Source organism: Bos indicus x Bos taurus, chromosome 11 (assembly GCF_003369695.1).
Source record: "Bos indicus x Bos taurus breed Angus x Brahman F1 hybrid chromosome 11, Bos_hybrid_MaternalHap_v2.0, whole genome shotgun sequence".
Taxonomy (NCBI): domain Eukaryota; kingdom Metazoa; phylum Chordata; class Mammalia; order Artiodactyla; family Bovidae; genus Bos; species Bos indicus x Bos taurus.
Window position 1 is genome coordinate 5,729,850 of NC_040086.1, and position 14,611 is coordinate 5,744,460.

Consider the following 14,611-nt stretch of genomic DNA (forward strand, 5'->3'; position numbering starts at 1 on the left):
GCTCTCCGGGAAAGCGCAGTGGTCTGCGCGCAGGGCTGCCCCACGAGGACGGCGTGTTGGGGGCCGCGGTGGCGCGCTGGCCCCCCAACGCACTGGACAGCGGGGTGGCAGCGCGCAGGGGAGGGCGATTCCCCGCCACCCCCACTGACAACTTGAACGGGACCTCCACTGGCCTCTCCTTCGGACAGTTCCCCTCTAAGCACATCCCGTCCCCGCCCCGCACCCTCGGCCGGACCATGCCGCGCGTCCCCGGCAGCCGCCCTGCGGTGGAGGCCTTGGGCGCGGGTGTCTCCGCCGCTCAGGGAAGCTGGGGGGTGGGAGGTGGGTCCAGGGGTCCATCTGCTCGTAGGGAGCGCAGGGTGCTGGTCCCAGGCTGGGTCGCGGCCAGGGCCCGGCTTGCGGCCAGGAGACACCCGGCCGGCTGCGGCCGCGGGAGCGCAGGGAAGGAGGAGGAGGAGGAGGAGGACCGAGAGGAGGCGGGAGGAGGGCGGGGGAGGAGGAAGAGGCGGCGGCGGCGGCGGCGGCGGCGGCGGTGGCGGCGGCGGCGGCTCCTCTCCCCGCCGGCTCTGCGTGCGGAAGAGTTTGCCGCGCGAGCAGCCGGCCTCCCGCAGGAGCCTAGAGACGCACGGCGGCGGCGTAGCTTTGAGACCCGCAGCCGCGGCGGCGGCGGTAGCAGCGAGAGCAGCGCCTCCCGCCGCCGCCCGGGAGGAGCTCGCCGCGCCCGCTCGCCGCCTCGGCTCCCAGCGGCGGCGGGAGGCGCGTCTCCCGGGCCCAGCCCGCGCCCGGCCCCGCGGGGCCGCCCCGGCCGGCTCCGAGGTAAGGGCCGACCGAGCCCCGGGACGCGGGGCCCCCGGATGGGAGGGCGCGCGCGCAGGTTCGTGGGACTTGATCACCTGCCTGCCGGCGCGGTGGACGCACGGAGCGGGGAGGGACGCCCCGGCCCGGGACTGCGCTTCGCCGGGGGCCTGGGGCGCAGGGCGGTTGGGTCCCCACCCCCAGCCCCTGGTCCTGCAGCGGGAACATCGCGTCCTGCGGGATCGCGGCGGCGGCCGGGCGGGTAGTGTCCGTGTGCGTCTCGCCGTAGGAGGCAGAGGATGAGACACCCCGATCCGGGGTGCTCAGAGAGTACCGTCGGGATGGGTGGAGGCCGTGCCCTGGTAGCAGCCTCGAAGGTCGCCCAGAGGTTTCCCTGAGCCCCATCGCGCGCTCTCCAGAGCGTGGGGCGCCGGGGACCCCCGGAAAGGGTGGCATGCGCGCCCCGGGCCCACGATCTCAACGGGTCCCTAGATTGGAATTGGTTCCGGGCCATAATGGGTGCCGAGCCTGCACCCTGGACACGCATAGCCCGGCCCTGCTCGCCGCCTTGCTCCCCAGGTTGGATGCCAGCGCGTTGTTTTGTTGGGAGGTGTGCTCCCTCCCACGAGCCGAGGAAGGAGGCTTACCTTTGACCTTTCCAGAGATCCGCACGGAGCGGGTAACCTGGGGGTAGGGAGGTGTACGAAAAGGCCAAATTAAAAACAAACCCCTCTTCTCTATCTGCCACTCCTTAACTGCTTAAGGTAAGAAAGTTTGTTTTCAGCCCCATGATTCATAAATAATTAGTAACCAGCTCTGTTGATTAAGCAAGATGGAAACCTTAAAAATACACACGCACTTCCAGAAAGTCTAAAAGCTGCCACGGTTGTATCCAGGAGGCTTTAGTTCGCAAAGTTGAAAGCCCCTGGGTTCAACAGGTGTTCAGAAGGGGTCTGGAAAGAGAGAGAACTCGGTGAGTTTGGTCTTTAATGCCTACTCCTTTGATTCATTATATTGATTGGCCTATTTCTTTACGGCAAAATATGGAGTAGTTATTAAATTAATTTAATTAGCAGAGACGAACTGGTCATAATTGATCATTTAGAACCGGAACCATTTTTTTCCTTAATAGGAGGGTTTTCCCCGTTTGGACTTTGCAGTTAATTAGTTCTAAGGCAGTTCCTGGCAGGATTGAGCTCTGTCCATCCCTCTGTCTAGGAGACACAAACTAACTCAGTCCCTGATCAGTGAACTGACCAACTCATTATGAGGTGCATTAAAAACACAGCAAGTTTTAATTGTTCTTCCTTGGGAGGTGCAAGTTCAAAATTCAAGGGCAAGCTTAACTCTGGCTTTCTGTCCAGAAGATTTCTTAAAGGAGAAGTTTGCCAAAAATTAACCCCGAAATGTATTTTAAAATAACTGCAATAAATATGATGTTTAAAATAGCTATTCAGGCTTGGATCACTATTTTGCAAAAGCAAAAGATCTGTTTGATTGCACAGCTAAAGCAGGACTGGTAGAAGTATTGGCATTTCTCAGCAGTCTACTTAAAGATTTAGTTAAAAATAAAGTGTACGCAGCAAAGGCTTTCAACAATCGTCTTCCGTCTCTTAGAGAGATGCGAAGTGTGGCTTAGAGGAATTGTAAATACACTGCTTTTAGCCATTTTCTCCTTGGAAATCGATGCATATATTTATTTGCTGATCTGTCCCACTGCAGCAGATGTAAAATTAGTTTGATTCTCAGTGCTCCCCATAGTGACTCCCATGGAGGCCAGAGAAGGGAATATATTCTAGAGGAAATATGTTACAAATAAAATGTTACCTCCCAAAGAGTTAAACATGCCCAGAAAAGAACCAAGTGAGGCATCACTAATTAGCATGTTGAAAAAAAAATTCCCTGATTGGAAGTGAGTGTTCAGATGGTGGCTCAAGAATTCATCTTTCTGTAGAAAATAACAATTGTTTTAAGCTTATTTGATTCTTGTTAAGAGTTTGGGCCCTTTTTACTATTTCTGGCTATGTAATAATGAAAATGATAAACAAACTAATAAAAATAGTGTAAAATGACACATATCATCTGTTATATGTCATGATGAAGTTGAATTCATCTTATTTTTTGGAACAGTCTTTTTTAACTCTTGGTAATCTTTATAGCTGGCTGTTAGTACTGCTACTAGTTTTTAGGTTACACATTCAAAATTAGTGATTTCTTTCAGATTAAAATAACAATGCATGCATATGCTCTTTATATCTTTATATGGTCCTTTATGTGGTCCTCCATATACCTATATATGGTCATTTTTCAGAAGTCTGGCTTTTGAACCTTAAGCTTCTAGAGGGCTAAGTCCTTTTTCTTGATTTTTAAAACAAGCATATATTTTATCCTTTCCATGAAAAGTCGGCTTTTCCATGGTGATCCGAGCACTGACTGTCCCTTGCCTGATCTCAGGCACAGAGAGGCATTTCTTTCCCAAGAGAGGTCAGATTGTGAGGTGTTGAAAATAGCCCAGTAACACCGTATTCTTGGCTTTCTTACGGCCACGGTCTAATTGGCTGCATTAAAGAAGCATCTGATGGAATTTTGCATCTAAGTAGTGGCAAAGATACACGTTACTTGCTTACAGAAGTGTTTGACTAGCAGGTTCCTGATCTTTACTCTTATGTGTAGCAAAGATAGGAGACCACGTTCATATTCCATCCAGCATCTCACCCCTAGGAGGCCTTGTTCATCACTGATGCTCAATAATAAGTAGGTGTAGGAAACAAGCTGACTTGTGGATGACAGTTATCCAAAGGGTAGAAATTGCTGAATGCTAATGGGGTACTTAACTCTGAGTAATTCTAGTTTAAATCTGAAGATGATTAATAGCACCTTAGAGCACTAAATAAACACTTATTAAATGTGAACATATGTTTAAAGGGGGCATGTTTTTAATGCAGTCTTTAAGGCACTACTGTTTCTCACTGAATTCTTTGAGGTTGGGGACCACTTGGCATTGTAAGCAATCTCTTAGGGGAAGTTCCCTCAGAGATCACTTGAACTTCTGTGGGTCATAAGACAATGTGTGGTTTTCCATAAGATGATTCAGAATAGAAACCAGAGTTTAATCTTCTATGTTGATGTGAAACAAAGCAAAACAAAAATGTATTAAAAGGAGGGTGCAGAAGATGGTATGTCAAACTTTACAGTGTAGAGTAGCATTGATTGTCTGGGGACCTTGTGAAGGGCAGGTGCTGACTCAGCAGGTCTAGGTTGGAACCTGAGAGCCTGCATTTCTTAAAAGCTCCCACATGCTCCCGAAACTATGGCACTCTAGAAGGTTCTGGAATGTTGTCAACCCAATTCAGCCGGTGTAGCATCTACTGCATAGAAGGACCAGGTGATAGAAAAAGAAAGAACATGGGTCCTCCCTGGCCTCCAGGAACTGACGCAATGAGAAAGAGAGAGTCTTTCTAGACTGAACTGAGGCTCCGGGACACTCCTCTTCAGTGTGGTGGTGGCCTGACAGGGGCCCAGGAAAGAGGTTTTTTCTGGTAGGGCTCCCACGCTGGCCACCCTTGACCTCTAGTTTTCTTTGAATGAGAAGCTCTGTGACTCGCCAGGAAATAAAATGCAGATACTGAAATCAGACAGATCTGGGATAGCCTTCCTGCTCAGCTACTGTGTGACTTGGGGCAACTTTTTCTTTAATCTTCCTGAGCCTCAGTGTCCTAGTTAGAAGAATAGTGGGAATAACGCTTACCTCATCAAGGTAGGTAGGATGACCAGTGAAGGAGACACATCAGAATAACAGAAAAGTGTGTGTTAGTCACTCAGTCACGTCTGACTCTCTGTGACCCCCTGGACTGTAGCCTGTTAGATCCTCCATCCATGGGATTTTCCAGGCAAGGATACTGGAGTGGGTTGCGGGGTTGCTTTTATTACTGCTGATGGGAGAGGAGAGGCTTTTAGGCATGGAGGAAGAAGAGGTTCCTAAAAATACTTTTGCACATAGTTCACCAATTAGAGATTCCATTTGGTTAATCAGCAAACCCAGGGCTGGCAGGAGAGAACCCGGCCCAGGGCTGGAGCGCGGGCAGCCGTGCAAGGTAATGGATGCAAAATGGGATGATGAGTAGCACCCACTTCTCCACTCTTCTGCAGGACCCTGGCTTCTGGTGAGGTACCCTTCTAGCAATGTATTTACCTGAGGCTGTTCCCGGTACTCACCCTGTAGGTTCTGTTGATCAAGACTGACTGGTGTTGGTGGTAACCAGGCACGCCTTAACAATATGTTTCAGAGGGAAGGGCATTGGTGTGTCCCTTTCTGGGCCCTTTTAAGGGTCAGAGCCATCCATCGGCCCTCTTCAGTTTAGTGGGAGTTCCCTGAAGGCAGTGCAGCGTGAGTGGGAATTCGCCACCCAGCACATTATACTTCATGCTCTGAGCTGATTACTTCCTCCTGACTTCTGGGGAAGGCAGATGTTCCAAGGCAGAAGTCTCCTTCACCCTGACTTTAGGGGAAGTCATCTGGATTTCCCAGTTGGCACGAATGGTAAAGAACCTGCCTGCCAGTACAAGAGATGTAAGAGGCGCAGGTTCGATCCCTGGGTCAGGAAGATCCCCTGGAGGAGGAAATGGCAACCCATTCCAGTATTCTTAGAGCCTGGAGAGTCCCATGGATGGAGGAGCCTAGAGGGCTACAGTCCATGGAGTTGCAAAGAGTCGGACGCATCCGAAGTGACTTAGCGTGCAAACCGGGCGGCCCTCAAAATGCCTCCACCACTATTGCTCTCGCGTGTATGTTTGTGAGTTCTGCTTACTACTTACAAAGGACACTTCTCTGCTCCCATTCCCACTCCTGCTCCGCCAAAATAAACCTTGAAAACCAAGTGCAAGAGAACGGCAACGGGTTTGTGGCCCTGTGATGTGTATGAGGGAAGGACTAGTGATTGAACCCAAGGCCATGAAGGGGGTATGATAACAGGGGAAGTGTCGGGGAATACTTAAAATGGAAACCAGAGCAGAGGCGGGACCCAGGGTTCCAACTCTGTGGGTGTTGATGCTTTGATGAAACCATGGGGGATTATGTCCCAGGTCACTGAAAACCGTCCAGGCTTCCTGTGGACACAAGCCCCACTAAAGGAAAGCAGGTGACTGAACCCACCTGAGTGATCCTTCCAGCCTCCTCTGAACCAAAACCCGCACAGGGCAATCTCAGGAGGAATCTCTGTACCCTGTGAGACTCATAATATTGAGAACTGGAGAACACTGTAAATGTTACTATTTTTCTGTTTTAAATGTATACTTATTTTTTGGCAAGTACAGAAAAGATTGAAGAAAATGGAGATTACCCACAGTCTCAAGGTGTATTACCCTTCATTCTTTTTTCTGTGCTTAAACATTTTTTTTAATGTTAAATTAAAAAAATGATATAATCTTATAAAAATTTCACACAATCCAGAACCACTTCTAGTAAAAAGAACCCTTCACCCTCTGGCCCTACTAATGTTCAGTCACCAAGTCGTGTCCGACTCTTCTTGACCCCATGGACTTCAGCATGCAGGGCTTCCTTGTCCCTCACCATCTCCTGTAGTTTGCTCAAGTTCCTGTCCATTGAGTCAGTGATTCCATCCAACCATCTCACCCTCTGTCGCCCTCTTCTCCTTCTGCCTTCAGTCTTTCCCAGCATCAGGGTCTTTTCCAGTGAGTCAGCTGTTTGCATCAGGTGGCCAAAGTATTGGAGCTTCAGCTTCATCATCAGTCCTTCCAATGAGTATTGAGGGTTGATTTCCTTTAAAACTGTCTGGTTTGATCTCCTTGCCTTTTAAGGGACTCTCAAGAGTCTTCTCCAGCACCACAGGTCCAAAGCATCAATTCTTCCACACTCTGCCTTCTTTATTGTCCAGCGTTTTTTTTTTTTTTTTTGCCTCCTAGAAACTTGATTTTGCTCAGGGGTCCACTCTCCTCCACATGTCTCAGGGGTAAATCCTGATTGGCTGAGCAACTGCTGGTGGGCCTGCAATCCCACCAGTGATTGGCTTAGGGTGAACAGGTGGCCCTCCTGATATATCAAACAGGAGGGTAACTTAGTGGGCGGCTTTCTTGACTCTTGAAAAGAGATGTAGGAGGAACCAGCCACTTTTTTTCTTCTGGACACAATGCCTGTAAGTGGGGCAGCTGTCAGCCAACAGAACGGGCTGGGCCAGGTCCCAGCTGACCTGCCAAAGAATGCAAAGGTGAAGAATGGGGCCTCTACAGTGCCCCTGAATTACCCAAGAGGAAGCTCTGATTTGGGACCTTCCTAACCTCTTAAAGGAGGTCAAGTTGGATTTTTTTGCTAGTTGTAACCAGAATCATCCCAACTGACCCATCCCTCAGCTCTCCTCCCTGTTGGAGAGTTGATTGTTGCTAACCATGCGGGTGTAATCTGCTACTCATTTTCACTGCATTTACGTGTATACCATGTATGTACATTTTCTTTTCAAACTAACATTATTCATTTTGCACATTTTATTTAGTGATGTGTGTGTGTGTCATGAGATTTGGGGGGTCATTTTTTTTATATCTACTTTATTCTTTTTAAAGGTTACATAGTTGCACTCAGAGGTATGGCTGACACATAATTGATTTAACCCATTCCCTATTGTTAAACATTTATCATTCTTTATTTCTTATTGTTCAGTCACTCAGTCATGTCCAACTCTTCTTGATCCCCAAAACTGCAGCACGCCAAGCTTCCCTGTCCTTCATCATCTGCTGGAGTTTGCTCAAACTCATATCCATTGAGTCAGCGATGCCATCCAACCATCTCATCCTCTGTCATCCCCTTCTTCTCCTGCCCTCAATCTTTCCCAGCATCAGGGTTTTTTCCAATGAGTCAGCTCTTTGCATCAGGTGGCCAAAGTATTGGAGTTTCAGCTTCAACATCAGTCCTTTCAGTGAATATTCAGGGTTGATTTCTTTAGGATTAACTGAGTTGATCTCCTTGCAGTCCAAGGGACTCTCAAGAGTCTTCTCCAGCACCACAGTTTGAAAGCATCAATTCTTCAGTGTTCAGCCTTCATTATGGTTCAACTCTCACATCCATGCATGAATACTGGAAAAACTATAGCTTTGACTGTACAGACCTTTGTCCACAAAGTGATATCGCTGCTTTTTAATATGCTGTCTAGGTTTGTCATAGCTTCTCTTCCAAGGAGCAAGCATCTTCTTTTAATTTCATGGCCGCAGTCACTAACTGCAGTGATTTTTGAGCCCAAGAAAATAAAGTCTCTAACTGTTTCCATTGTTTCTCCATCTTTTTGCCATGAAGTGATGGGACCAGATGCCATGATCTTCATTTTTTGAATGTGGGGTTTTAAGCCAGCTTTTTCACTCTCCTTTTTCACCTTTATCAAGAGGCTCTTTAGTTCCTCTTTGCTTTCTGCCGTAAGTGTGGTGTCATCTGCATATCTGAGGTTATTGATGTTTCTCCCAGCAACCTTGATTCCAGCTGTGCTTCATCCATTTCACCTGATATACTCTGCATGTAAGTTTAAATAAACAGGGTGACAATATACAGCCTTGTTATACTCCTTTCAAAATTTTGAACCAGTCTGTTCTTCCATCTCCAGTTCTAACTGTTGATTCTTGACACTCATACAGGTTTCTCAGGAGGCAGGTAAGATGGTCTGGTATTCCCATCTCTTTAAGAATTTTCCACAGTTTCTTGCGATCCACACAGTCAAAGGCTTTAGTGTAGTCAATGAAGCAGATGTTTTCCTGGAATTCTCTTGCTTTTTCTGTGATCCAGCGGATTTTGGCAATTTGATTTTTGGTTCCTCTGCCTTTTCTAAATCCAGCTTGTACACGTGGAAGTTCTTAGTTCTTATACTATTGAAGGCTGGCTTGGAGAATTTTGAGTATTACTTTACTAGCATGTAGAAAGAGTGCAGTTGTGCGGTAGTTTGAACATTCTTTGGCATTGCGTTTCTTTGGGATTGGAGTGAAAACTGACCTTTTCCAGTCCTGTGGCCACTGCTGAGTTTTCCAAATTTGCTGGCATAGTGAATGCAGCACTTTCACAGCATCATCTTTTAGGATTTGAAATACCTAAGCTGGAATTCCATCACCTCCACTAGCTTTGTTTGTAGTGGTGCTTCCTAGGGCCCACTTGACTTTGCATTCCAGGATCTCTGGCTCTAGGTGAGTGATCACACTATTGTGGTTATCTGGGTCATTAAGATCTTTTTTGTGTAGTTCTTCAGTGTAATTCTTGCCACCGCTTCTTAATATCCTCTGCTTCTGTTAGGTCCATACCATTTCTGTCCTTTATTGAGCCCATCTTTGCATGAAATGTTCCCTTGGTATCTCTAATTTTCTTGAAGAGATCTCTAGTCTTTCCCATTCTATTGTTTTCCTCTATTTCTTTGCCCTGGTCACTTAGGAAGGCTTTCTTATCTCTCCTTGCTATTCTTTGGAACTCTGCATTCAGATGGGTATATCTTTCCTTTTCTCCTTTGCTTTCCCTTCTCAGCTCTTTGTAAGGCCAGGACTACTTCCCAGGGAACCACGACTTTATTTCTACTTTCTGACTATTATGAACATTGTGTTAACTTCCTGATCTGTATATTTTCAGATACATTTCAGATTTTCCTCTGGGATTACTAGTGGAGTATTCCTGGGTAAAGAGCCATACCTCTTTGAAAGACGGATGGATGCTGCCAGGTAGATGGCTGAAACAGTGTTGAAGGATGCTGTATCCCCATGTTTTAAGCCTACATGCTCAGTTGTGTCCAACTCTTTGAGATCCCATGGACTGTAGCCCACCAGGCTTCTCTGTCCATGGGATTCTCCAGGCAAGAATACTGGAGTGGGTTGCCATTCCCTTTTCCAGGGGATCTTCCTGACCCAGGGATCAAACCCCCATCCCCTGCACTGGCAAGCAGATTCTTTACTACTAGCACCACCTGGGAAGCCATATCTTAACCAAAATCCAAATCACTGAACATTAAATGCATATGTAATTTTAATGGCTACATGATAGCCCATGATAATTGTTGTTGGAGTGTTTCATTGGCTTATGAAGACACACGAGAATATTGAGATGGAGGCTATGAAAACTGACTAGACATAATTAACCTTGCTGTAATCTACAGAGAGTTCTAAAATGGTGTTAGGAGACACACTCCTCCAGTGATCTATTTCCAAGAAAACTGGAAGGAGCCTTCTAGTTTTCCAGACTCTTCCAGACCCTTTCCAGCCTTCCAGATCCTTCTCAATCCAGACAGATGGTGGGCTGCCCAAGCATCTTTCTTTTTAAAAATTTTTTTTTTAATTTATTTTCAATTGGAGGATAATTACTTTACAATATTGTGTTGGCTTCAGCAATACATCATCATGAATCAGCCATAGGTATACAGATGTCCCCTCCCTCTTGAACCTCCCTCCCACCTCCCACCCGATCCCACCTCTCTAGGTTATCATGCCCAAGCATTTCTAAGAAGCTTTGTTATTTCTGGGATCCACAGAGTTTTTAACTCTGATAGGCGTTTGTTCAGTGAATAAACAGTAGTCATTTAAACAAAGATTTCATGCATTGCATGAAGCATAGCTGAAATATGAGTTTGCCGTATGAAATTTTCCAGTTCTGTAGAGAAGAGAGGAAAGCAAATGGGATGGATGAAACTCATACGACATACTAGTCACATTTTCCCACCTTAATGCAGAGGAGAAAATCTAATGTTTCAAGGAAGTCCCCAGGGACAGGGTGATTCCATTTCAAGTCTGGTGCCTAATCATCAGTCCTCCAGTGGCCCTATGGGTCTTTGGAGGTAGTGTCACTAAGAGCCCGTTTCGGTGAAATTCAGCTCTGTCTTTAACTAGAAAATCCCAGTACTTGTTCAATTTCAGTCTTGGTAGCTTCAATTTTCCTCTGGTTTCATTCTGCAAGGTTAAGGCGTACTTACAAATAAGCAACACGATCAGTGTGTTCATGTCACAGTGTGAACAGTCAGCCTGGCTGTTGTCAGTGTGGGGGGCGGGTCAGACATTACTGAGCCACCCAAGACATTTTTGTGAGGAGGTGGGTTGGAGTGAGACAGGGAAGAATCCATGAGGCTACTGTGTTGATCCAACAAATCGTGTATCTGTTGCATCAACACCTCCATACATGTGTGTGTGTGTGTGTGTGTGTGTGCATGTGCGTCCGACTCTTTGCAACCCCATAGACTGTAGCCCATCAGGCTCCTCTGTCCATGCAGTTTTTCAGGCAAGAATACTGAAATGTTTTGCCATTTCTTATTCCAGGGTATCTTCCAAACCCAGGGATCAAACCTGAGTCTCTTTGTCTCCTGCTTCGGTAGGCAGATTCCTTGCCACCTGGGAAGCCCACTGTCTACAAAAGGCATGACCTGTGGGGGAAGGGTTGGAGTGAGGGATAGATTGGGAGTTTGGGATTGATATATACACACTGCTATATTTAAAATAGGTAATCAACCAGGACCTGTATAGCACAGGAAACTCTGCTTCAGTTCAGTTCAGTCGCTCAGTCATGTTCAACTCTTTGTGACCCCATGGACTGCAGCATGCCAGGCTTCCCTGTCCATCACCAACTCCCAGAGCCTACTCAAACTCATGTCCATCACGTTGGTGATACCATCCAACCATTTCATCCTCTGTCGTCCCCTTCTCCTCCCGCCTTCAATCTTTCCCAGTGTCAGGATCTTTTCTATGAGTAGGTTCTTCGCATCAGGTGGCCAAAGTATTGGAATTTCAGCTTCAGCATCAGTCCTTCCAATGAATATTCAGGATTGATTTCCTTTAGGATGGACTGGTTGGATCTCCTTGCAGTCCAAGAGATTCTCAAGAGTCTTCTCCAACACCACAGTTCGAAAGCATCAATTCTTCAGCGCTCAGCTTTCTTTATAGTCCAACTCTCATATCCATACATGACTACTGGGAAAACCATAGCTTTAACTAGACAGACCTTTGTTGGTAAAGTAATGTCTCTGCTTTTGAATATGCTGTCTAGGTTGGTCATAGGTTTTCTTCCAAGGAGCAAGCATCTTTTAATTTCATGGCTGAAGTACTCTGCTTAATCCTCTGTGATAACTGAAATGGGAAGAGAAAAAGACCCATGTGTATGTATAACTGAATCACTGTTGCTGTACACCTGAAACTAACACAACATTGTTAATCAACTGTACTCCAACATGAAATTTTTTAAAAAGGAAACTGTGAAAAATAAAAGAGAATTCCTCAAAAAAAAAAAAAAAAAAGAAAATGAAAAAAGGATGGACTCAACAAATTAAAAGACATGGCCCCTGGGGTCATCATCATTAACTACATAAGATATCTGTTTCCCTGGAGATCATGTTTGAATAAAACTGTGAAGAAAATGTAAAACCCCCAGCGTTGGTGTGTGTTTGTGGCGAGGCTGGAGTGTTGCCGAGAATGAGTTGTTGGGTAGCTCTGGGCTGTCAGTTCCTCCAGAGCAGAGATTACTCTTGACCTCGCCAAGGTTTTCTTCATGGTCAGGCAGGATTTTATTTCTGTGGTTCTCCTTGCTTCCCTTTTGCAGGGATGGTCAGAGAGATAAACCCATTCACAGAAAATTGGCATGGCAGTTTTGTAGAGGTTTTACGATCTCTACAGCTAGAGAAGTCTCTCCTAGTTCCAAACTTGTCGAGCCCTTGGCGGATAAAAATATCTGGGATTTATGGCTGAGGACAATCTGATGTCATCTGGGGTGAGAGAGCTTCCGATTGTTCAGCCCCTTCTAGGTCTTGCCCATGGTGTGTCCACTCTGGCCTGTGGCTCTCGGCTCTCAACACTGAGGGGGCGACGTGGTCCTGCTCTGGGTGGTCCCAGGATCCTGGAAGCACTTGTCACCCCTCCACTCCCTCTTGAAGAATCTGTTGCTCACTCCCAAACACCAGGTCTACCAACAGAGGGTGGCAGCTTGGAAAAAAACCTCCACCCTCTGACTGTCACTCACCTTCACTTTGACTGGATCTGGGGAGGCTCCACTTTTGGAGACAGTGTCCAGGGGAATCACAAGACCCCTCAATTTTATTTTATTTTTTTTAGTTTTATTTTATTTTTAAACTTTACAATATTGTATTAGTTTTGCCAAATATCGAAATGAATCCACCACAGGTATACCTGCGTTCCCCATCCTGAACCCTCCTCCCTCCTCCCTCCCCTACCCTCCCTCTGGGTCGTCCCAGTGCACCAGCCCCAAGCATCCAGTACCGTGCATCAAACCTGGACTGGCGACTCGTTTCATACATGATATTATACATGTTTCAATGCTATTCTCCCAAATCTCCCCACCCTCTCCCTCTCCCACAGAGTCCATAAGACTGATCTATACATCGGTGTCTCTTTTGCTGTCTCGTACACAGGGTTATTGTTACCATCTTTCTAAATTCCATATATATGCATTAGTATACTGTATTGGTGTTTTTCTTTCTGGCTTACTTCACTCTGTATAATAGGCTCCAGTTTCATCCATCTCATTAGAACTGATTCAAATGTATTCTTTTTAATGGCTGAGTAATACTCCATTGTGTATATGTACCACAGCTTTCTTATCCATTCATCTGCTGATGGACATCTAGGTTGCTTCCATGTCCTGGCTATTATAAACAGTGCTGTGATGAACATTGGGGTACACGTGTCTCTTTCCCTTCTGGTTTCCTCAGTGTGTATGCCCAGCAGTGGGATTGCTGGATCATAAGGCAGTTCTATTTCCAGTTTTTTAAGGAATCTCCACACTGTTCTCCATAGTGGCTGTACTGGTTTGCATTCCCAACAGTGTAAGAGAGTTCCCTTTTCTCCACACCCTCTCCAGCATTTATTGCTTGTATACTTATGGATTGCAGCCATTCTGACTGGCGTGAAATGGTACCTCATAGTGGTTTTGATTTGCACTTCTCTGATAATGAGTGATGTTGAACATCTTTTCATGTGTTTGTTAGCCATCTGTATGTCTTCTTTGGAGAAATGTCTATTTAGTTCTTTGGCCCATTTTTTGATTGAAGACCCCTCAATTTTAGAGTTAAATGAAAGTGGTGGCCTTGATGAGCACAGACCCCTCCCCTGCACCTCACGGCCTGGTTCTGCCTTCTCCACTAGCTCAGTCCACTTTTTCACCTTCGTGGCTGTTATTCACCCCTCGGCATGCTGACTCTTCGTTCCCAGAGCCCCGAGCCCTTCACTAGCTATTGGATGACTAACAGGATACTTCCAGGCAGGGCTGCAGCCTTCACTCTCTAACAGTTCGGTTAGGACCCAGTGGTCAAATCACTGCCCTGGTCCACATGCATGAGTGTCGTTTTCATGACTGAGCCTGAGCTCTGACTGGTGTGTGAGCCCCCTGCACTCCACACCACCCGCAGGGCCAGCAGATAGGCCATCAGGAGGCTCAGTGGGAGAAACAAGAGAAGACTCTTGACGTTAGTTCCTGGCTGCTAAATACAGCAGATGTGGTTGGCTCAGCAGTGTTCAAAGAAACGTGGCAGCACCCAGCTTCCTGCACAGGGGCCCCTGGCAGCTTTTGGTCCTCTACCCACCTGTGGGCAACAACTCATTCATCTTCATCCTGAGTGTCTAGGTGCTTCCCTGGGAGGTGTTTGAGGCTGGATCTGCCCTGGCAGGTCCTCCTCCTCCTTGGCCAGGGCCTCCATCCCTCATGCTCTGAGAGCAGACACCCACGTCTGGACAGCAAGATGTCCATCCCATTTCTGCCCATGTAGGAGGACCTGCGCCACTGGTTCATGTGGAATTACGGGGTGGGGGTTTTCTGTTTCTCCGCTTATCTCCCTGGGCCTCAACTGCAAAGGCC

The 14,611-nt window shown here is 46.9% G+C and overlaps 1 protein-coding gene across 1 annotated transcript in view; it reads left to right on the forward strand.

Moving 5' to 3' along the window:
- Positions 1-753: 753 nt before the first annotated feature.
- The window catches only part of NPAS2 (neuronal PAS domain protein 2), a 198,529-nt gene continuing 184,671 nt past the window's right edge, over positions 754-14,611 (forward strand). The window contains exon 1 of the mRNA XM_027554709.1: positions 754-816. The gene's annotated coding sequence lies outside the window, so the exon portion shown is untranslated. The remainder of the gene's footprint in view (positions 817-14,611) is intronic.